The sequence below is a fragment of the Rhinopithecus roxellana genome, chromosome 10, assembly GCF_007565055.1.
Source record: "Rhinopithecus roxellana isolate Shanxi Qingling chromosome 10, ASM756505v1, whole genome shotgun sequence".
Taxonomy (NCBI): domain Eukaryota; kingdom Metazoa; phylum Chordata; class Mammalia; order Primates; family Cercopithecidae; genus Rhinopithecus; species Rhinopithecus roxellana.
This window is the reverse complement of record NC_044558.1, coordinates 114,459,832-114,483,906: the sequence shown is the minus strand read 5'-3', so window position 1 is coordinate 114,483,906 and position 24,075 is coordinate 114,459,832. Positions and strand designations below refer to the sequence as shown.

At 35.8% G+C, this 24,075-nt stretch overlaps 1 long non-coding RNA gene across 4 annotated transcripts in view; it reads left to right on the top strand.

Moving 5' to 3' along the window:
* Nucleotides 1-24,075, top strand: part of LOC115900087 — a 189,805-nt gene that overhangs the window by 47,520 nt on the left and 118,210 nt on the right. For 3 of the 4 annotated variants that reach the window (XR_004059768.1, XR_004059766.1, XR_004059767.1), the window contains one exon: nt 11,281-11,352. This is a non-coding gene — a long non-coding RNA (uncharacterized LOC115900087). Of the gene's footprint in view, nt 1-9,432; nt 9,522-11,280; nt 11,353-24,075 lie in introns of all 4 variants that reach the window. The other variant, XR_004059769.1, reaches the window with a different exon arrangement.

Here is a 24,075-nt window from a genome sequence, read left to right as displayed (position 1 = left end):
ACTCTCTCCTGCTGCCTTGTGAAGGGGCCTGATTCCCCTTCTACTATGACTGTAAATTTCCTGAGGCCTCCCCAGACATGTGAAACTGTGAATCAATTAAACCTCTTTCCTTTAGACATTACCCAGTCTTGGGTATTTCTTTTAGCAGTGTGAGAACAGACGAATACAGTGGTCCATCCACAGGGGACCTCTGTGTTTCCAGCTGACCCAGAAGGTTTCCAGGTCACCTTCTGACCTTCAATGGGCCCTTCCCTTTACCTGGAACACTCTTTCCTCTGCCTGACCAGCTTCTTGGCCCCTTTCCATTAAGGCCTTCGTAGGCCCTCCTTGGGCACCTAGGCTAGGTTGGCACCTCCTATCTTGTCTTCCATCCTACCTGCTATATCTTCCATCCCTGATGTCATCATCCTCTGTTTAAATTACTTGCATAATCATAGAGTATCCTTGTTAGACTCTGAGGTCTGGGAGAGCAGTCTGTGGCCCCAGTCCCTTGTTGCAGGCCCCAGTGCTTAGCATGCTACTGGGTGCATAGTAGGTGACCAGCAAACATATAAACAAACAAAGAAGTGTGCTGTTGGAGAAGGAGCCAAACTCATAGGTTTCTTCTATCAGAGAGAATAGTACTTATCCCGAAGCTGTGTGGAAAGTCTGGGTTGGTATTGGCATGACCCATTTCTGCCAAATGCCTGGAAGAACACTATAAGGAAAGCTGATAATTAAGATATATTTGTAGCAATGTCAGACTCAAGACCAAGAACTCCCTTCCCAACTTTGTAGCATTTCTTCTTCTTTTTTTTTTTTTTTTGTATAATAATGACTTATTTTTAGTTATCAAGTAAGATGAATTGGTTCTCCAAATACTGTGTTATCTCATTAGAAAGCTCATCTTGGTGGTCAAAGGATGCTTTGGCCTCAGGCTAAAAACTGGCCCATCTCTGGAAGTCCTCCTCTCCTGAAGACCTATAGGAGAGGAAGAGGCTCCTTAACAACTTTGGATGGGTTGGCAAGTGGAATCCCTTCCCCTTCCCCACCTGCTGGGTCTCCTATGGATCTGTTTGAACTTTACTAAATAATTATATGGGGCTTTTTCCTTGATGGCTCTTTTTGGAGACCATGAATCGGTGAAGAGTTGATCCTTATGTTCCATTATCACCAAATTTCCATCGAAGTTCTACTATGCTCAGGGCACTGGGGATGACCGAGACAGACAGGATCCCTTTTTGCCTGAGCTCACGTGCTGGTGGAGGGTGAGAGACATTATCCAAATAAGTAATTTAAAAGAATAGATGACTTCAAGGAGTGCTATGCAGAAAATAAGAAAGGTGATATGGGGAAAAAAACCCAAGAAGTGCTATTTACATATTACTAGGAAATCAGCAAGAATCCCTCTATTATAACTGAGATTATAATGGCTGATACCTTCTTATTTATACCTTTCTTGATTTTCTGCTGTGGGGTGAAAACCTGAAATTATTTTCTAGAATCCTGTTTTCCTGAAGGCATAAATTATTAAGTGTGAGAAGAGAAAAACAATAGAATTAAATTGCTAAAATGAGGCCCCTATTCAGTTCCATTGTAAGAGAAGAATCTTGAATACGGGAAGCACATGATTGGATATCTAACGTAAAAGAAGATGTCCCACGTGGCATAGAGTTAATTGGGGTGTAACTGTCAATTGAATGACTTTATAAAACTCCCTCAAAAGGAGTGATGCCTTACTCAGTTAGGTTTTTGCCATAAAATAGGGACAGTTGCAGTAAGTTCTTTTTCTCATAGGAAGGAAAAAGAATAATACAGGGCAAAGCATCCCTGGTCTAAACTTAGAGGCACCAAGGACTGGTGCAAAAAAAAAAAAAAAAAAAAGAGAGAGAGAGAGAGTTAGATGTCTTGTTCTCACAGAAATCTGTCATTTTCAACAGACCTGATATGTTTTGTGGATAGAAACCTAATCCTCATCAATTTCCACCTGAACCACATAAGAGAAAGAAAGAAAGAAATCTCATTTCCAAGAGGATTCTCCTATTATGCTGACTACCTGAACTGTGGGTGACTCCAAGTAGCTATAATCATAAATCAACTTAATTTGAATTATCATTAGTATTCACCCTTCAAAAATAAATATAACATAACCATTGTCTGCCATTAGAAATTTTTAGGAAGAAGTGATTAACTTCTAAAATAATCAAATCATTCAATTCAATCACTTGTGAAAGAAATATTTATTGTCTACTATGTGCCAAGCAACATAACTTCAGTAGAAACTATTCTTAAGTAGAAACAATATTCCTAGAATATTGTACTCAGGATAGTGACAATCTGGATTAATGATTATTATTAAACTTTTGCCTATGGTATGAGGAAACCTATGGGCCACTTTTCAGAACAATACATATATGTTGTATTGGGTTGAATGATGTCCCCCACAAAAGATTTATCCAAGTTCTAACCTCCAGTACCTGTGAATATAACTTTGTTTGGAAATAAAATCTTTGCAGATAAAATTAACTTAAGGATATTGAGATGAGGTTATCCTGGATTTAAGGGCCATAAATCCAATAACAAGTGTCCACAAAAGAGACCACAAAGGAGAAGGAACAGAGACACAGAGAAAAGCATCATGAAAAGATGGAGGCAGAGATTGAAAGTGTGCTGCCACAAGCCAAGAAACATGAAGGATTGCTAAAAGCCACCAGAAGCTACAAGAGAGGCATGGATTTGATTCTCCTTTGAAGCTTCCAGAAGGAATCAACCCTGCAAGCACCTTGATTTCAGACTCCTGGCCTCCAGCACTGTGAAAGAATAAATTTTTGTGGTTTTTAATCTGCCTAGTGTGGTAATTTGTTATAGCTGGCCCAGGAAACAAACATAACACTCTTACATGCATCATTTCGCATAATATTTCAAACTCTCTGCATGGACTCCCCAAGGGTCCATGAAGCCTAAGTTAAACAGATCTGAATTAGAAATGTCCAGGCAACTGTGGTCAACGTAGTGAGGGGACTGAGGGAAAACTTGTAATTTGTGACAAACATCAACCAGGAATACTTAGCCTGCAGAGGAGATGAGAGACATGATGACTTTCCTCAAATGTTTGGAAAACTGTTAAATCTATGTGTCCTCACAGATGGGTGGACATATAATTTGTCATCTAAAATAGGGCATTGCTGAGAGTTAGAGGGGGCAGTATTAACTTGTTGTAGGGACAAAAAGCTTATATAAACAAAGACTGTCCTAGGAAAACTAGGTCATATGATCACTCTGCACACAAGAGAAAACCAGTGTCAAAGGATGGGACAGAGAAAAAAGACAGACATAATTTGGCTCAAAACAAGGAAGAACTCTGAAAGAAAATAATCCAACACCTCACCAGACCTGTTTTAGTAGAAAGTGGAGAATAATTTGGCAGAGAATTTTAGAGGTGCAGCATTTTACATTCAGGGAGACCTCTAAAGTCATTTCCTATTCTAACATTCTATGTTCTATCATTCTACTCCAAATTCGAATTGAACCATTTTCAACACATACTTCTGGAATGATAAAGTATTGACTTTGGAGTCCCTCAAGAACCAATTTTTAATTCAGGTACTGTTAATTTTCAGTTATATGATATTAATAAATATATTTAGTTTTATTGAGTACAGTAATATCTATTTCAAAGGGTGGTTGTGAGGTTTAAATAATATATGAAAAAATTCAGCACAATATCTGATACATAATATATGAACAATAAATTAAAATTCTTTTACCCTAGTAAGTCCTAAGCATATAAGTATAGGTTTTGTTATTTTTTTATTGAGTAAATTAATGCAAATGAGTTCTTTAGAGATTATTATTGCTTAGGTTTTTTAGGCCTTTGGAAGTAGAAAATGATGTTTTTCATATACGTTTTAGGGGAAAGGGTAAGAAGGAAGAAAGAGAAAGAAGAAGAAAGGAAAGAATAGAGCATAATAATGAACAAATGAATGAATGAGAGATGAAAGGAAGAAAGAAGGGAGAGAGGGAGGAGGGAGGAAGGAGGGGAATTAGGGAGGGTAGGAAAGAAAAGAAACAAGAAAAAAGTTCATAGTGATCCTTTTGTTACATGGAGGACAACTGCCCCATGAAGATTTTAACTGGCGTCAAAGGCATGTAATCTGATTCAGGGTGAAGTGTATAACTAATGTCCTTCAGAAACCTTGTGACAATTTCTGTAATGTTCTGAATAGATTAATATGTGAATGCCTCAGATACTGTGCAATAGTTTGTCCTCAGCTAAAATAAGACATAAATGCTTTGGGTACAATTTATTCTAGTTATCTGAAATACGTTTTTAGCAACTTAAATTTCTATCAACAAGTCTTTAGTGAGTCTATTGCTTTTAAGGGCTCTAATCAAGACAATAGTTATAGGGGGCATAGATAATAACATTTGTCCTAGTTTTCAGGGTTCTCATGAGGATCAGATATGATAATAGAGTGAAAAAGCCTTAAAACCTTAATTGCTATAGAGTGGGAAATTCTATTAATAATAACGAGAGTCAATAATGACAACAATTCTGGTGAAAAAAGTCAGGTCTCCTTGGCGGTAGGGAAAAAATGTGTACACTTCTGACCCATGGGCATATGGAGAACCCAGCTCTTTTCGAAATACAGGGCACCTGGAGAACACATGGACTAACTTTGAACATAATTCCAAAGTGGTAAACAAAAAGTCTGCCAATTTGAAAGAGACAAAGACATTGGGGATTTCAGGTACATGAAGTACAGAACCCTAAAGGCAGGCCATTTTCAAGAAGCAGCATGTCAAGTATTGGTGACCTGCACCAGGCTTGCTAAAGGCTACAAGATGATATCGTGAATTGCGCAGATGACCACAAATGCCCAGGGCACTGTGGCACTTTCCCAACTTTGTTAACTGGCACTGACCTCCTTCGGTTTATCCTTCCCATGGACCATGCTCTTAAAGGCAAAATAATTTACTGGAAGGTTAAATCGCACATGTTCTGCTTCTATATTTCTTCCCCCTTTATTGCAGGCAGCCAGGCTTTGTAATTATGGTCTTAAGGATTTGATCAGAGCCAAACAGAAGCAGTGAAATGTTAACAAGTCTTTCTGCCTATTATTTAAAACAAGATTTCTAGAAAAAAAAAAAAAAATATGGTCTTGCTCTGTTGCCCAGGCTGGAGTGTAGTCGCATGATTTTGGCTCACTATAGCCTTGACCTCTCAGGTTCAATCCTCCCACCTCAGCCACCTAAGTAGCTGGAACAGCAAGCATGTGCCTAGCTAATTTTGTTTATTATTTGTAGAGATGAGGTCTCACTATGTTGCCCAGGCTGGTCTCCAGCTCCTGGGCTCAAGTGGTTTTCCCAACTCAACCTTCTAAAGTGCTGGGATTATAGGTATGAGCCACTACACCCAGCCTGACCTCTGACTTCTTTTAAAGTCATGACCCTACTTGAGTATTTTACTCAATCTCATGTTCCTTGAAGTGTGATCCATTAAAATATTGTCCTTACCCTTCCTTTTACTTCCAATAGAATGTAGCTGTCTCAGTATGGCATATTCCAGCACGGAGACAGCTGCTTAAGGAGAACTTTTTTTTTCTCAAAAAAGTCTACTCTCCACTTCCACGTTTCCAATGATGGGAGAATGAATGAACATGAGACTGAACTTACTAAAATGCTTGAATCCCTATTTATTTAGATTTTTATGTAGAAATTTCACTCTTTTTCAGGACTCAGCTCAGACATTCCCTTCCCAGTCTTCCTTTATTTCCTAACACTAAGTTAGGAGATCCCTGTTTGTTGTTCTGTGGAACCTTGTGGCTACACCTATCATGACTCTTACCATCATGTGCAATTGCTTGTTTGTTTCCCAACTTCTCTGTCTTCCCACAGAATTGTGTGCATCCCAGGGGCAGGGGGTGTGTCTTAACTCTGAAACCTGTAGGTAGTGTCTTCTAAACAAATAAATATAACATTGTGACTGCTGATACTTCTGAGAGATTATCGACTCATGGATTGGAGTTGTGAGAGAAAGACTCTTCACCAAATGGATCTAGAAGGAATTCCTGTCACAAATAGCCTCTCAATTTGAGGGAATGATACTTATCTTTTTGCCTAACTTGAAAACCAAGGAGAGACTTGAGAAGGAAATATATACCAAACTTAGTAAATATTCAAAGGAGAAAAAGATAAAATAGCAACAGGAGAAGGAGAAGTATATACAATATTATTCTCATGATTTTAAATTGACTTTCTTTAAACATAAACACAAAATTACAACTTAAAACTCCAAAGTAGTTAATAAAATTACTTGTAGCACTTCATCTGTCATGCCACCAATGGAATATAATTAATCTAAAAACTTTTATAAAAGACCCAAGTGAAAATATCATATTTTCCCGGTGTGAAGTTCAGATTTTCAATGAAATTGAATATAGGAAAAATAAAGTCTGGGAATTACATTTTTAAAATCAGAATTTAATAATTATCTAGAGCATAATTTTTCATTGCTTATTTTTATGGAATGTTTAGTTCTTATATATTATGGATTTTTCAAGGTCTTTGTATTGGCATTCACATGTTACATGGATATATTTTTCCCTTTCAACACAAGTGAACTATAAAAGGAAACCTTATGCTCTTCAGCAACTGATTATAACACCACATTTGCTGCTATTGTTAAAATTGTTCATTTTCACAGCATTATATAAAAAAATGTGATCCAGGATGAAACCTGGCTTACAAAGTCACAACTCACAAGTGAATTTTAAACAGTCTAGAAGAATCTATTCATTTGTTTATAACATGCAATTTTATGAATCAAATATAGACATGATAATTTTAGATACCTTTTACAGTTGCATCACCAACAAATGGTTTGTTTAAAAATATAGCTGTGATTTAAAAAGGACATGTGCTACCACAATATTTTAACACTCCTTTCCTTGTGAGCTAGAGGGGGACAGAAAAAAAAGCAGTCCTTTTTTGTTTTCCCCAGAAAAACAGACATCCTCCATTTCTACCTTTTTGTTTGTGAACCTTAAACTATTGCCTAGGCCAATAGTTTTCAACTTTTCTTATGGTAATCTAAACCATTTTTCAAAGTACTTTTTTTGCAGAACCATCACCCATACAAAACATGAAAGAAGAGCTGCTGTGGTTGAGGCAGAGGATTTGAATCCCTGCAGGAATAGCTGCCTCTGTCTCATTATCCCCATCCTCCTCCTGTGGCCTCTGAAGAGAATATAAACCTGGAGCCCTATTGCTCCAGGGTAGTCCCGGTTTACACCAGTTGTTCTGGCATAGTTATAAATAGCTTCCCCTTTCACCTTTATTAACTGCATGGCTATCATACCTCTGAGGCACTGCTACATAACTAAACTGCTTACAGAACGCAGATGAAAACCGCTGGTCTAGAGCCAATCTAGAGGTCAGGTGACTCCTCTCCTCATGCATCAGGCAGAGGCTACACGTTCTGCCAGCAAAACCAATTCAACCAGGCTATCTTACATTCTAGACAAATTTAGCTACCCAGTAAGCAAAATAGAGTTTGTGCAAAACAAAAATCCATTTCTTTCCCTACCAATGTACTCTTGTATTCAGTGTTTCTGCTAATCTTACCAACTCCCTAGTCCTTGAAGCCAAAACTCCAGTTAATTTTTAATTCTCTTTCCTCTTTATGCCAAAAATGCATTTAGTTGTCAACTTCTATCAATTCTATCCCCAAATGTCTCTCCTATGTGCTTTTTAACCTCCACTGTCACTGTTATTTCTCTAATGAAGTCCATGTTTGTTCACACATTGGTGGCCCAAGGCAAAAGCCCGTGCACCTTTTAATTCCTACTTCAAACATCTCTTCATAAATTTCCCTCCTTGATATTTACCATCATCCCCACAAACTTTTCCCAATTTCTGTCTGCTTGACGGAATCTCTTTGTCCTGTGAACATTATTAGCACTTTTATCCACACCTCACTTATGACTCACACAATTTTCCACTTTCAATTATAAGTATTGTCATGTTTTGTTTCCTCTGTTAGCTTATCGGTTCTTTAAAGGCGAGATGTGTAATTAACTTTGGTGTTTTGAATAACATCTTGTACTTTGGACCTCTATGAGTATTTATCCAATGAATAAATAATTGGATGAATGAACAAATACATACAAAGATATAAGTTGCTTCAATGTATTCATTGCTTCAGCCTTTACAATCTGACAAGAATTATGATACACTATTCACTATCTTCCCCATTCCAAACAAAAAAATCTACTTCATTTGTCCTGAGCGCAAACTGCCTTCTGCGATCCTTTTCACGAGTGACCTACATACAGTGCTTTCCCCCTTACCTTCTGCTACTTTTATATGCCCTCCAGGTTTTCAAAATTCAACTCACAATTAAGTTTCTCTTCACCACCAACCTAATTAGATAGGCCAGCTGAGCAACATTGTTTCGCTATATCATTTAACCGTCCCTATTCCCTGGTACCACCAACTTTAAATCATGCAAGTAACACAAAGAACAGGTAAAACTAATTCATAGTTGTCTATACCATGCATTTCTCCCAGACTTTTCTAATATTTCACAATTTTTTAGTATTTACTATGTACCTGGTACTGTTCTGAGAGTTTTATCTGTAACGACCCATTAATTTTCAGAGTCACCATAAAGCAGGTCATATCCTTCTGTTAAAAATTAGGAAACTGAGGCCAAGGAAGAACAGGCAAATAAGAATAACTGGACTTTAAATACAGGTAGTATTAATGTGGTGTCAGCTTCTATGCTTATCGCTAGTACATATTTCTGCTTCTCAGAGCTCTGAACATGCTATGCCTGATATCCTGAGGTTAATCATACGGTGTAATAAAAAGCCTTTAAAGTTACTCGAGGTCAAAGTCTACATCTGCTACCCCATAGCCCTGAGACCTGAAACAAGATACAAGATACGTAACTGAACTCTGTTTTCTTATTTCTAATATTGGGAAAATTCTAGTGCTATGAAAATAGAATGAGTTATATTTCATCAAAAAAAATCCAGCAAAAACAATATATGGTGGGTATTTAATAATACACAAAGTAAATCAGAGTGGGGATTGGTAATACGAGGATGATTCCAACAGAACCAAGGTGCCAATCGTGTTGTCGTCATGTTTGCCATATGGTCCTCAGCCATCAACAAAAGGAGGCCAGGTGGTATGATGGTTGAGAGCCTGGGCTCCAGAGTCAGTCTTTCTGAGTCTAAACCCCAGATCTATAAAATACAAGTTGTATGAAGTTGAGTACATTTCCTAATCTCATTAAGCTTCAATGTCTTCAACTGTTAAATAAGAAAAATAATAGCACCTATGTCATAAGGCCATTGTGAAGATTTGATGAGTTGATATCATAAACAAGCTATAGTGCATAGGAAGCTGTGATTCCTAACTAACTAGAATTTTTTAACACCTCAGCTCAAATTGCCAGAATAGCTCCTGAGTGGTCCTCAAGCATGTAGGAACTTTCTTTTACAATCCTGTACATCATTGCAAGGATCATTGTGGTAAGCTAAGCAGAAGACTTTTTCTGTATTTATGTATTTATCTATTTATTTATTTATTTATTTTAGAGGCAAGATCTTGCTCTGTCACTCAGGCTGCACTGCGGTGGCACGATTACAGCTCACTGTAGCCTCTAACTCATGGGCTCAATCAATCCTCCCACCTCAGCCCCCTAAGTATCTGGGACTACAGATGTGTGCCACCATGCCCAGCTAATTTTTTAAAAATTTCTATAGAGACCAGTTCTTTCTATGTTGTCTAGGCTGATCTTAAACTACTGGGCTCAAGTAATCTTCCCACTTTGGCCCTCCAAAGTACTGGGATTACAGGTTTGAGCCACTGCATGTGGCTGGTAAACACAATTCCAGATGACTTAGTCCTTACTGTCCTATTGTTACTCCTGTGATTATGTTACCTTACATGGCAAAAGGGATTTGGGAGATGTAATTAGGAAAGATTATCTAAGTGGAATAATCTAATTACATGAATCCTTTAAAGCACAGAGTTTTCTCAGGCTGGTGTTAGAATAGGAAGTCAAAAAGATTGGAAGCACAAGAAGGACTCATTGCTGTACTGCTGCCCTGGAAGTTGGAGGGAGCTATAAGAGAGGGAATGTGGGTGACTTCTAAGAGCAGAAAGTAAACCCCAGATGACAACCAGGAAGGAAACAAGACCTTAGTCCTACAGCTGCAAGTAATTGAAGTCAGTCAAATCCTAAATGAACTTGGAAGCAGATTCTTCTTCCAAGCCTCAAGACAAGAGCCCAACCCAATTGACAGATAAAGGTCAAGCTGACCTTGACTTCCTCCTTATATGACCCTGAGCAGAGAATCCTGTGACCCTGTGCTGAATTCTATCTTACAAAACTGTGAGATAATAAATGGGTATTTTTTTAAGCTACTAAGTTATTTCTGTTACTATGCAGAAATAGAAAACTAATAAAATCATTTTTCTAAATGATTGTTCATTATGTCAATGGATTCTAATTATTTTAACCTGCTGTACAAGACCTTCCAAGGTCTTACTCCAATCTAATCTTTCTGACTGTATCTCACATTCGTTAGTTGCTTCCAGGTAAAAGTCACTCTCATCAGGAGACAATTAACTGATTTTACACTGTGCCTTTCATTTTCCAACCTCCTGCTCTTATTAATTGTTCTCAGTCACCAAGGCATACTTCCTCTCTACTTCTCAATTCCTTTGCGCTTTCCATTTAGCATCTCTCCATGTGTCTTAAATTCCCATGTAGGGGGAATGGCAGACTCCATGCTTTAACCTTTTCCATTTCTGGTCCTTTTACAACGGGTTTCCTGATTCCTGATGGTGAGAAGGTTTGATAATGAAGATATTGATGAGCATATTGATAAGAGCAATCTTACAGAAATGACAATAACAATAACAGCAATAGCACAACACAGCATTTTATTAAATACCTAGGATGTCCCAAGCTCTGTGTTAAATACTTTACATGCTTTCTTTTACTTCCTTTCATCAATCCTATTAGACAGCTTTAAATAGCCCCAGTTTGTAGATTCAGAAAGATGGTTTAAATGACTTGCCTCAAATTATATAGGTAGCAAAGAATATACATTCATCTATTTGACTCAAAAACTACTTTTGCTGGATTTTAGTCTTACGTTGTTTCAAATGCTAGGATATACTGAAGAATTTGGGATTCTGAACTCATATGGTGCCTTGGACAATGACATTGTTTTCAGTTAAAAATTTAATCAACATTTATTTGCAATCTACTTGTGCCAGGTACTGTGTAAGGCACCAGAAGCATAAAGAAGAATGAATAAGCTGACGCATCTTGAGGAGTTCACCGTCAAGGTAGGATTTCTTGAGAAAAGGAATCCCTTAAAGGGAAGAGTAAGACTGTCAAAGGCAAGGGGTGTTCCATTAAGAGGAGACAGAGTATGAAATGCTATAAAAGGCCTGATGAGCTTGGGAAACAATGAGTATTAGGGTGAAGATGCAGACAACCAAGCAGTGAAAGAGGTGAGAGGCTGGAGAGGCACAGTGGTCAAACTTAGAGGGCAGAGTGCACATACTCAACAATTATACACAGCACAGAGGCAGTTGATTAGACTTGAACAAGATTGGTAATATTAATAAGAATAGATAGCACTCATTGCATTGTCACTTCCTGGCACTGAGGCAAGAGCTTTACATATATGTTATATTTTCTGATCTTTCTAATTATCCTATATGGCAATATTTTAAGCCCATTTTTACAAATGAGGAAAGTAAAGTTTTGAGAGATTAATCTATTTGCCCCATTGAAAGCTACTAATTGGTTGATTTACAATTCAAACCCTGATTTCCCTGAAACCAAAGCTCACATTCTTAACTGCTACATTTGATCAGGTACCAGTGGTAAAGTGGAAATTGTAGGTTAGGCTGTGTTTTAGAATTAGAAGGACTCATTAGCTAATTGAATAGTTTTGTTTACTTATGTGTTATACAGTAATTATAAACACATGTTCACTCACCTAAAGGTTTATGTTCTTATGATATTATGGCAGCAGTGTGAGAGAGAGAATTTGTTTTCCATTTGGATTTAGAAGGGTGAATTTGAAATTCTTGGTCTTCATAATTTTTTATTATCTTAAATCACTTAAAGATACTCTTTAAAAAGCTCTTTCAGGTGATTTATCTTAAAAACTTATTGGCACATCTGCATACCTTGAGTCTTAAATATGCATATTTCTCTGAAGTCCTCAGATATGAGAGACACACCCTTCTACAGTAACTTACTGGTTCTGAGGAAAATGATAACATAAACATTGAGTTTAAACATTTGCTCTTTCCAAAACTTGGAGAATAAAGTGTTCCTATCTTATCGAAAATATTTCAGATGTCACAGGTTTTCTTTCCTTTACCAGATTACAGAAATCATATCATATCTCAAATATTGTTTATTAGTTGTCCCAATGTTTAGAAAACCTTTAAATGTGAAAGGAACACAGCTAGAGGCTTCATTAGGAGGTAATTCCTACCAATGGCGAGTTGGCCATCTAGATGGGAAAATGCCATGTATTATAAAAAATAAAACCAAAGCATTATTACATGATCAATACAAAATGAAATAATTAATGCTGTCAGAATTGAGAGGAAGAAGAGATTTGGCAGTAATTCATAAAAGAGAAGGAGCAGCATATGATCTGAGTCTTCAAAGAAGGATCAGATTTTAATGATTTCTGTTGAAAAGAGGAAGGAGAACTTTGAAAGGAAGATGATTAAGAATCAGCAATGGCAAAAAGATTAGGACATGGTTAATTTTTTTCTAGATAAAGATGGAAGACCAGCTATCTGGAGATGAAAGATTGTCTAGAAAAGGAGATGTTACTATTTTGGCAATCACCTATATGTTTAAAACTCTAATGAAAGCTAAGAACTCACTTCAGAAAACTATACAAATGCAAATACACTAAATTATCCCATTGTACCAACACAATTACTGTCAGTATGGGGGTACACATCGCTTAGACCATATCTAGTTATGGATATATAGGTGCATTTCTACAAATCCATCTATTAGTTTTATGTGTGTATATTTATGTGTATCTGTGAAGATGTCTCCTCCTTCCCACAAGGACTGATATTTGGTCATTTACAGCAGCAGATTCCAGTGCAGAGACTGATGACATTCCTTTTGAAACCAAAGATGCTGTTATATTCAGAATTATTTTATTAGAGTAGGTGTTTGTTGCTTCGAATATCTGAATATCTTTCTGGAATAAAACCAGCTTTTTTCTTAATTATATGTAAGTAAAACTACATACTCATACTAAAAATTTTAAACAATATATGAAAGTCTAAGAAGAAATGTGAAAAATCAGGTGAAATTCCAATAAGAATGGAGTGGCTGCTGAGCAGCCCAGTAACATAATTAATGCAGTCATCCAATTTAGTAGTGCTATGTGAGTTAAATTGGAAAAGAAAAAGCCTAGAAACCAGGAAATCAGTTAGACAACCATGCAATCATCTGACAAATAACCAAGGCCACGAGGAAAACTCACCAGCAGTGACAGTCAGAGCCAAGTTGTGTTGAGCAACTAATTTGTGCAAAGCAGACACACTCTGAAGAAGTAAAAAAGACATGACCTGTGTGCTCTAGACGCTCAATTTAGTGGAATAGACCAGTTCTAGCATAATTGAGGTTCACAAAACATGGCCAGGGAATTTATGTGAATAAGACCAATTCCTGGTACATGTCCTTTTCCACCTTCATGCTGTGTTGGGAAACATTTCAAATTCACATTTTAGATTTAGGGTTAGGGGATATGTGGTGGGCAAAAGAGACTCATTATATCAAGCCTATAGTTGTACCAATGTTTAGAAAATCTTTAAATCAACATAAATCATTTCATTTTGAAATGCAAAGAAAGACACAGGTTTGTACAAAAAGAAAGGTTCCAGGGGTATAGGTACCTGAGGGTGGATGTAGTCTCTTTAAAAGGTAAATTCTCAGAAAACATTTATCTCTACTAAAAATACAGAAAAAAAAAATTAGCTGGGTGAGGTGGCAGGCAGCTGTAGTCCCAGCTATTAGGGAGGCTGAGGCAGGAGAATGGCATGAACCCGGGAGGCAGAGCTTGCAGTGAGCCGAGATCATGCTACTGCACTCAGCCTGGGTGACAGAGCAAGACCCAGTCTAAAAAAAAAAAATTATCCCTTGATGGCTGTCTGGCCAGAAAGGTCAGACTTGGGTAACATTTGTTAATGATTATCTAAGTGCCAGAATTATTTTGGAATGTGCCTCAAGCTAATTTTCAAAGCAGGAGTGAAATATGAGATTCATTGAGAAGATAACAATTATGTGAAAACAAAAGGGAAAAATAATGAGTGAGACAGAAAATATACAATTCTACAAGTAGCTGGGTTTTTTTTCCCCCATTATTTTAGTTTCTGATTATCTGGAATATTTTCCAATGAATTCACCTTTTTGTATTAACAAGCAACATAAAATAGTGCATTCATTTTATTACCTGTGCATTTGTCTGACAAAAATTAACCATAATGACATGTCAAACATAGTACAATTAGAAATGAAAAGTTAAATTGATAGTATTACTGTGACTTTATTTTTATGTGATTATAATGTACTTTTCAAACAAATTAGGACAATATAAGGAGGGGATATGGAAAACAAAACTTTGAGAATGCACACATGATTAAATCATTTCATACTAAAATCTGCATCTGATTCTTCCACAACTATTGAGGCTAGATCACTTTCTAATGTCGCTATTCTAATAATATATGTAATATATATAAATCATACAAGATATGCAAGTAAGTATTAATATATGATTTACTTATGGCAACTTATATAGATTTTATATTGAACTGGCACTGCATATTCCCCATTCTAATTTCACTAACACTAGCTAAGTCTTTTTAATAATCTAAACACAACTTCTAAGCTGGGAGGGGCTGCAATTCATTTTCTGATTCAATTCCAAAGTTCCTTTCAGAGTAATAAAAACATTTTCTAAGGAAACAGAGGATGACCTTGCTTCATTATTTAAGTAGCTCAGCCTCTGTTTTTTTTCCAAGCTTACCATGGAGTTGGCTTCAAGGACACTTTTTTTCATGAAGGTTTTTCGAGAAGGAATGATGTCACCATGGAAATTGTCAAGCTTGATTCTTTCCCAGAGACCTTACTCTGAGCTAGATATTAGGAAGAAGGGGCCCAAATAGAGAACTCTTCAAAGACATACCTAGATTTAGATCTAGATCCACATCTGGTCTTTCTTAGGAAAAGACTTTGCTTTGAAAGTAATTCAGAGAGACACAAAAAATTTAAAAGCAGTTATAGATATCTTTCAGTGTCAAAAATACTGAGATAATAAATCCCTACAATCAATTCAGAAAAAGATGAAATTGGGTGTCATTACATTATACTTTTAATTTTAATTTTGTTTTAGTTTTCTTCTGGTGAAGACATATGGCTCACTAAATCATATAAAGTAAATATGCTAAAGTTATATTGAAAGCAAATGGTCAAATAGTATGTGAGGAAAAGATTAGAATACACGTATAATTTCTCCATCTCGTCCCAAGTTGATGGATTACCATACATCATCCAAATTCTGTTCTAAGTTTCAAAAATGAAAAGATTATGGGTAAATTTAGAGAATAAATGTGTATAAAAAAGAGCTTTTGTCACATGATTAAAAACAAAATGTCAGTATAGATTGGGTCTGCATTCTACACAATGCAACTCAATTATTTGGGTCAGATGTTCATTTTAACTCAAGTGCCTCCAAATCCCAACTCTTTTGCATTTTTAAAAAAGAATTAAACTACATAACCCTAAATTCCGTCTATTTCTTTTTGGAACTATGGTAAGAACCTTGATTATTTTTTCACCTAGAATGCTCCAATTGCATTTTAGTTTATCTCTCTTTCTAGGTTTTATCACCTCGGTCCACCACCCTCCTCACAACTTGACCATGCAATTTTCTGTTTCTCCTTCCTCCCTTCCTTCCTTCCTTCCTTCCTTCCTTCCTTCCTTCCTTCCTTCCTTCCGCTTTCCTTCCATTCCTTCCGTCTGTCCTTCCTTCTTCCTTCCTTCCTTCCTTTCTTTCCTTTCGTTTCTTAGGTAGGGATCTTTTTTCGGATGTTTCTTTCTTGCGCGGTTTTCTTTCTTTTTTCTTTCTTTCTTTCCTTCTTCTTCTCTTTCTTTCTCTTCTCTTTTTATCTATATATATCTTTTTCTTTCTTTCTTTCTTTTTCTTTTCTTTCTTTCTTTCTTTTTCTTTCTCTTCTTTCTTTCTTTCTTCTTTCCTTTTCTTCGTTCCTCTCCTTCCTTCCTTCCTTCCTTCCTTCCTTCCTTTCCTTCCTTCCTTCTTTCCTTCCTTCCTTCCTCCTCCTTCCTTCTTTCCTTTCTTTCTTTCTTTCTTTCTCTTCTTTTTTTTTTTTTTGAGACAAGGTCTTAATCTGTCACCCAGGCTGGAGTACAGGGCAGCCTCGACCTCCTGGGCTTAAAGGATCCTCCCTCCTCAGCCTCCCAAGAAGCTGGAACTACAGGCATGCACCACCGCACCCAACTAATTTTTGTATTTTTTGTGGAGATGGGGTCTCGCCATGTTGCCTAAGCTAGTCTGAAACTCCTGGGCTCAAGTGATCCTCCCACCTTGGCCTCTCAAAGTGCTGAGATTATAGGTGTGAGCTACCATGACAAGCCTCATGTGACTTCCTTAATGCCAAGTTCTTCATTGACTTTCTTTGGCTCTCAGCCTAGTGGACAGGCCCTTGATCTTCTGTGGCACACTTTATTGGACCCTTCTGTTATGATGTCCTCATGTACACACCAAACTATCCCTTTCAGAAAAACCTTGATTCCAGTTCACTATCTAAAATGCTTAACAGCTTTGCTAAGCTAAAATGTCAGTTGCTTAGGCTTAAAACCTGGGATCCTTTTTTTTTTTTTAAATAACCCTCTCTGTCAGCTGTTAGTTTATCAGTACAAAATATTAAATATTAAAATTGTAAGACATGAACAAATACAATTTTATGTAGTCACTTTTATTTCAAATTTTAAAATATCAATCTATTTAACAGCAGCTGCTAAAGGATCTTCTTTGCTCTTCAACTTTTTTATACTCACAAAAAGAACTACATTCATTTCAAGCTCAGTGTCTTCACAAAGTAAAAACAGAGAGAGTCAGAAAGTCAATCTGAATTTGAAAAGATCTTTATTTTTCAAAGTTTTAAGGTGGATCCTCAATTATGTCATGTTGAGAAAATTTTAGTCTAGATGACTAACAGAAGAACTTTTGTCAGTAGAACCGACAAAATGTGCCTGGAAAATGTTCAACTATTTTGAAAATAAATGTCAGGACGTCAACTCCCGTTCCTCTTGCCACAGGCTATCATTATTTGGCCATATAACTAACTCATTAGCCCTGGCCCTGTATATTAACCCCATGAGGGAAGAGTAAACAAAGTGAGGCAGAGTCTGCAATCAACTTTCAGTGCTTTAACGTCACACACATAAAAACAACAACAACAAAAAAAACCCTACTTTGTTTTCTTCTTCAATGTTACTTTTTCAGTTGGGCCATATACAATAGATTTACATTCACAGTCATAAAAAATAACAATAAAAGAAAAGTAATTCTACCACTTTTCAGTCAGTAATGCTGGTCAACGAAATCTGACATAGACAGGAGAGAATGCATATTTGCTGGAGGAGAGAGGAAGCTAGCATTCATAAAGCATTTATCATTACCCCAGTAATAGTAACATTCTGAAAGGCTCTGTCACTTATGTTCTGTCTTCATTTTGCAATCTTCTAGTGTATAGAGTATATCTAGTGTATACAGTAGTAATAACTTCAAGGTAGTCATGGAATGTTCAAGAGCAAATGGGCTTTAATGTATTTGTATTTTTTTAAGTTAAGTTACACCCGGCAACAATATGAAAAAAAGAATCAAAATTATATAGTCAGTAGTTATATAATTTTCATTTAAGGTCCCGTTGTCATGCACATTATTTAAAGTAATTCAGCTTATTTTTTAAGCTACCCTAGAAGCCAGTTTGAAGATGGTTTGAGTGCATATATGGAAAGAGGGAAGGGAATTAGACTTGGGGATTCTTTTTTCTAGCCCATGTAGTTCTATAACTTATTTATGCAGTGAAATCAAAACTCCATCTTCAAGTTGGGACTTCAAGATTTCTCTGTGAGGAGTTTATCGTGGCACTGTATGTAACAGCAAAAAAGTGGAAATAATGGGATGTCTCACCTAAGGGATTAATTGATTAATATAGGATGTTGATATGGCAGGATATTGATATGGCAGGATGTTAAATAGCCATTAAAAGATACTGAAAAATATCATTATAAGTAGGAAAATAAGATCATAAAATATTACCTTATACTTATAAAATAAATACATGTATATATATTTATTGTGTGTATATATAGTAGAATATATATGTGTGTGTATATATAGTAGAATATATATTTATATGTAGGATAAATACTGGAAGGACATGCACAAAAACAGAAACATGGTTTATCTTTATGCCTTGGTACTATAGATGGTTATTAGTGTCTCCTTTTTATTTATAGCATTAAAAAAATTCCTATAGTAAACATGTTACAGTATTGCTTTTCTAATAAGATAAGGAAATAAGATAAGGAAATTATCTTTTCTAATAAGATAAGATAAAATATATTTTAAGATTTATGTCATTCCAGAAAAAACATTATATATATATACACACACGCATATGACTGCATGTATGTGTATATATATATACACATAGATATATATGTTCATATATAATTTAAGATATATCACTGAAAATGTCTCATCACACAAAAATGCATCTGAACCTGGGTTGAAAGGATTGCAAATAAATGATCAATGAAATAATTTTCATTTCTATTTTGTACTCTGATTACTTAGCAAAAACAGAAACAAGCTAGTGCCTTGAAAGTTTGAGTTCCATAGCCTTGCCCTAATCTTGTAGGCATTAATTCAAGGTTGGATACATTTTCAATTTTCCTTTTAATCAAGTCTATGAGCCAGAAACCATGAAAGGAGATCATTGCAGCTAAGTTGCAGCTGTAGCTCCTCACCTTCAAAACTGAAGATCAGGCATATCAGGAGTACAAAGTTCATTTAGCCCAAAACAAGAAAGAAAAAAATTAATTACACCCCCACAACATACCCACACATTCACCCCACAGTGTTTCCCAAGATTCAGTCAGAGTTCTTAGGAAATGTCTTAATATGTGAGATCATTTTACATCTACTTAAAAAATGTCATGTAACTACACATATATTTTAAAAATAAAAAACAAAAAAGAGAAAAAATCTATAATCTCAACATTCTAATAAATCATAAATGAAATTAGGAAAATATTTGTATTTATAAGGATTAAAAAAATCTCAATTATATGAATTTATCCATATCATTATTACATCTTCATTACAAACCTGAATATTCAAATATACATAATAGGTAAAATTCTTTTGTGTTTTCATAATGATTTTAAATTGGTTCTCTTGTAGCAAAGATGTGTCCACATCTCCATTTTATAATTTTAATAGTCCCTCATATTTTTCCATTAAAACCCAGATCACAGTAAGTATATGTAATTTCATAATTTTATTTATTAATATATCTCCACAATAAGATCCTAAGAAATTACAGTATGAGGACTATTCTAGCTTTTGATTACTCTGGTACCCCTGGCACCCAGCTCAATTATTGTCACAGAGTAAGGCTGAAAATGAAGGAATGACAGTTATCCAATGAATGAATAAGAAGTCTCTTCACTTAATCAGCCTCATTTGATCCACTCTGAATTGGCTGTCTACTTTGGAATCAAACATCTCTTTTCACAGATTTTCCTTACATTCTTTCTTTGAAAATTTACTGTAGGATTATTCTATGTGTTTAACCCTATATTACAGTTATTTAATACATAAGCATTTTACAGGATGAATGCATAATTTACATCCAGTAAAATTTACACTTACAGGAAGTCTGGATTTCAGGGACCGTGATAGACCTCCATGAGTGCATAATACTTGCCATTGTGGTATAATGGAAACACCAATATACCATGGTATACCATTGTTGTATATTAAAAACACATATTCTGGAATAAAACTAACCTGGGTTCAAATGCATGCTTGCTTATGTACTTGTGTGATCTTGGATAGATTATCCTAATTTCTTTGAGTGTCAATATAAACATCGATAAATTCAAAATGTAAGCAACTTAACTGGCCAAGGTTGTAGTTGTAAATAATAAATAACATATATATAGTACCCGGTACATAGAAAGAATTTTCATAATATTAGTTCCAATCCTTAACAAACTCAGACATTAACTCTAAAGAGAGAACAAGTGACTTTGGTTTTCTACTTTTTACAGGATTTCACATTTTATATCCTATTTAGGAAATCATAACTGTGAATAAAATAATTCATAAAACTCATGTTATCTATAAAATTGTCTCAGGATCATGAACTGCCTTTACCAAAACAACAAATAGTTTCCTCCTAGAAGAATTCCTTTTGCAGCATAACATTACTAATACAAGCCATCGCCACAGAAAAAAACAAAGAAGCTACAGATACAGTTCAGGATAAACATAATTTAGCCAAGCAACAAAGTTCACACATTAATTTATGAGAATGTCTACAGTTTGCCATTCAAAGCAGACGGTCGAGATCTTGGAATCACCTTAAAAGCAAAGTAACAACATGCCTGCCTGTTGTTATGGCTATGTGCTGCCAGGGATTTGAGTCAACTGGAAGAAAACATGATTTATTCAATGATACATTTGTGTCATACCCAATTGTTTTATTCATAATTAGTAGAGACTTATACTTCACAGGTATTCAGCTGAAGTTAATTGGGGTCTTGGCATAAAAAAAAAAAAAAAAACACTGTAGGGTGTATAAAGCAATTAGACTGCACGTGTGTTTCTTAGAGTCATCAACCCATTGAATTTTATTTTTTAAGTAACCTCTTGTTTTATTCAGGGATAATAGGAAAGAACAAGTAAATAAATGAAATTTACACACACAAAAATCCAAATATCTGAAACTTTGAACATATTTTCCCACAAAAGTAACAAAAATAATACTTATTATTAGTCAATAAATGGCTATTACTTTACATGCATTATCTCATTTAATACTTACCACAACCCTATAAGCATGGTTCTATCATTAACCCCAATGTACAAATGAGGAAATCTGGGCTAGTAGAAGTTGAGAAGCTTAACCGAGTTCACACAGTTGGTAAATTGGCAAATTCCAGTGAATGTACCATTCAACCTTTCCAAAGCCTATTCTTTTAACCATTCGCACCCAGGAACTGCTAACAAGAATTCAAATTAAATGATTAAAGAGTGTTAGGCCATCATAGATGTTGATCACTGATGATCAAGAAAATAACTAAAGCACAAGTAATTGGAGAAAGACATATCAAAAAGCAGGATAGTGCATAGATTTTACAGGTGAGGGTGACCTTCAAGATCACTTTGTTCAGTGTCCTCATGGTAAGAGTCCAAGATAGAGAAGATAAGGAAGATCAAGCCCAGGTCACTTTCTATGGCCTGACATCTTCTCATAACATCATTGTATAAAAACCTTGATAATATGTCTTCCTATACAGCTGGAAAAATATTCTATTCTACTTCTGACCTCTACCTTGATTTTGTAAGTATTCAATAATTTAGATAATGTGCTATGTAGCTTTCTTCTTATTGTTCCGAAATAATCGCCATGTCAGTAAGACCTATGCTTTAGTGATTAGCTCTGTGGAAAAGGAAATGAAACATTCTATAAATGGGGTAATTTTCTTCTCTAATGAAGGAAGAAAATACTCGGTGAACTAATGTTTAGCGTATTCATAATTATTTCCATACTACTATAAAAGACACAATATCCCATCTGCTTCTGGCTGCAGAACGGGTTAAGAACACAATTTAACTCTACGATCAACGTTAGTTCCAAAGCACGTGGTTGCATAAGAAGAGGGAATTTGGGGATTCAGAATTTGCTCCATGAAATATCTTCAGTTTAACTTCATCTTCATCTCCATTTTACTCTGCATACTCTCAGCAATTACATGTTCAATTGTCTTTCTTGGGCTCTTTCAGTTTTCTAAATACATCCTTTTTTTCTATGAACATATTTGATCTCTTCAAACTATTTTGCCTCATGGATCAGCTCTATCCTTTTTTGCTATATACTATGTTCTCACTCCTTCATCTGTTGCTGCAACACTTTGCATACCTGACATATAATTCTAATCTGTTTTAGAACAACTTGATATGTAGGGAACTCAATCATGCATTCATTCAACAAATATTTATTCTATGATAGGTCTATGTTAGGAGCTGACCATACAAGAAATCAATATCCAATTCTTCCACAGTGAAAAGTACTTAAGAAACAGCTGTGTGCAGGGTGTTATGGAAGAAATTGACCCAGTCTGGCTTCCACAGATGTCTTCTTCAGGGAAGCAATCCTGAGCTGAGACTTGAAAAATTAGTAAGAAATTTAGCCTGGTAAAGTATTGGGAGGGAAGGGCATTCTAGCCAGAAGGGGTAGCATGTATTATCTTGATATATAAAGAAAGCAGTACCAAAGTACCAATAATTAGACACACTTTAAATTTATTCCCATTTTTATTTTTTACGTTTCTTTGCAATCAGTTTTCCCAGATTGAATACACTTTTGTAAAGCAAACAAAAGTTTGTCTTTCAATTACTCTCAGCTAAAGTGAGCAATGGCAATAGATTTCAGATCATCAGCACTATCATAGATTTCCTCTAAAACCTTGGGCTAGTCCATTTTTTCATCTGTAAATGAGAATATACTGTTTCAGCCCACACAGAGTAGTTGTAATGGTTTTGTGAGAAGAATCCATGTTGTACCCTAGGCATTATGCCTTGCACAAATTATTTTAACTGTGATTAATTAATTTCCAAGTCTAGATCTGGTTATAGAAAGAGACAAGAAGTCACTTAAAATTTTAATATATTTAAAAATATAAGTATTTATATGTTTATATATGTACACACACATACATATTTACATATACCCCTGAACACAACAGTTTAGGCTGGGATAAAAGAGCCAATAAATGAAGGAAGTTCACAAAGTTGAGGAGTTAAAACAGGTAAGGGAAGTGCTAAATGAAAGAATGCCACTCTTGGGTTTTTAACCATGACCTGAAATTACATTTGTTCTCAGAACGTGATATCCTAAATGGCCTTAAGAGTCTGGGAACTCGGTATCCCTTTTGTGCCCTCAGCTTAACTCTAGAACCCAAGTTGTTCTTTCGGCCTACGTATATAGTTATTAAGTCTTGACTGAAAAGCACAAGTCCTTAACCAATCTGCAATAGGTTTCCTTAAAGATGCCCCCATTCCATTCAAATACAAGCAGTGTTTTACCTTAAAAAGGCACTTTCTCAACGGAAGACTGATTTTCTACAAGCAAAAGGAGCTGTGGCATTTCCTTCTGTAAGCACGAAGAGAAGTGTTAATTATTTACTAGAGTAAGAGGTAGCTGATTAGGCTAATATGTTTAATATTTACCAGAATCTAACTATTTTTTTAAATAAATGACTACTCTGTGATAGATCCAAGTAGAGGATACTTAATGTTTCTGTTTAATCTCATTTTTATCTTAACTACTTACGGGAACAAGTCTTGAGAAGGAAAAGCAAATAAATAAAAGTTTATCATATAAAGTTGTTAGCCTTATGCAAGTTAATATCTGCAATGCTTGTCAGAGCACTGTGGCTCATGCCTGTAATCCCAGCACATTGGGAGACTGAGGTGGGATGATCTCTTGAGCCCAGAAGTTCGAGACCAACCGGGACAATATGGTGAAACCTCATCGCTATAAAAAATACAAACATCAACTGGCCGTTGCCTGTAGTCCCTGCTACTTAGGAGGCTGTGGTGGGAGGATTGCTTGAGGCTGGGAGGTGGAGACTGCCACTGTCTTCCACTCTGGATGACAGTGTGAGGTTGTGATCTACCGTATTTCAGCGAC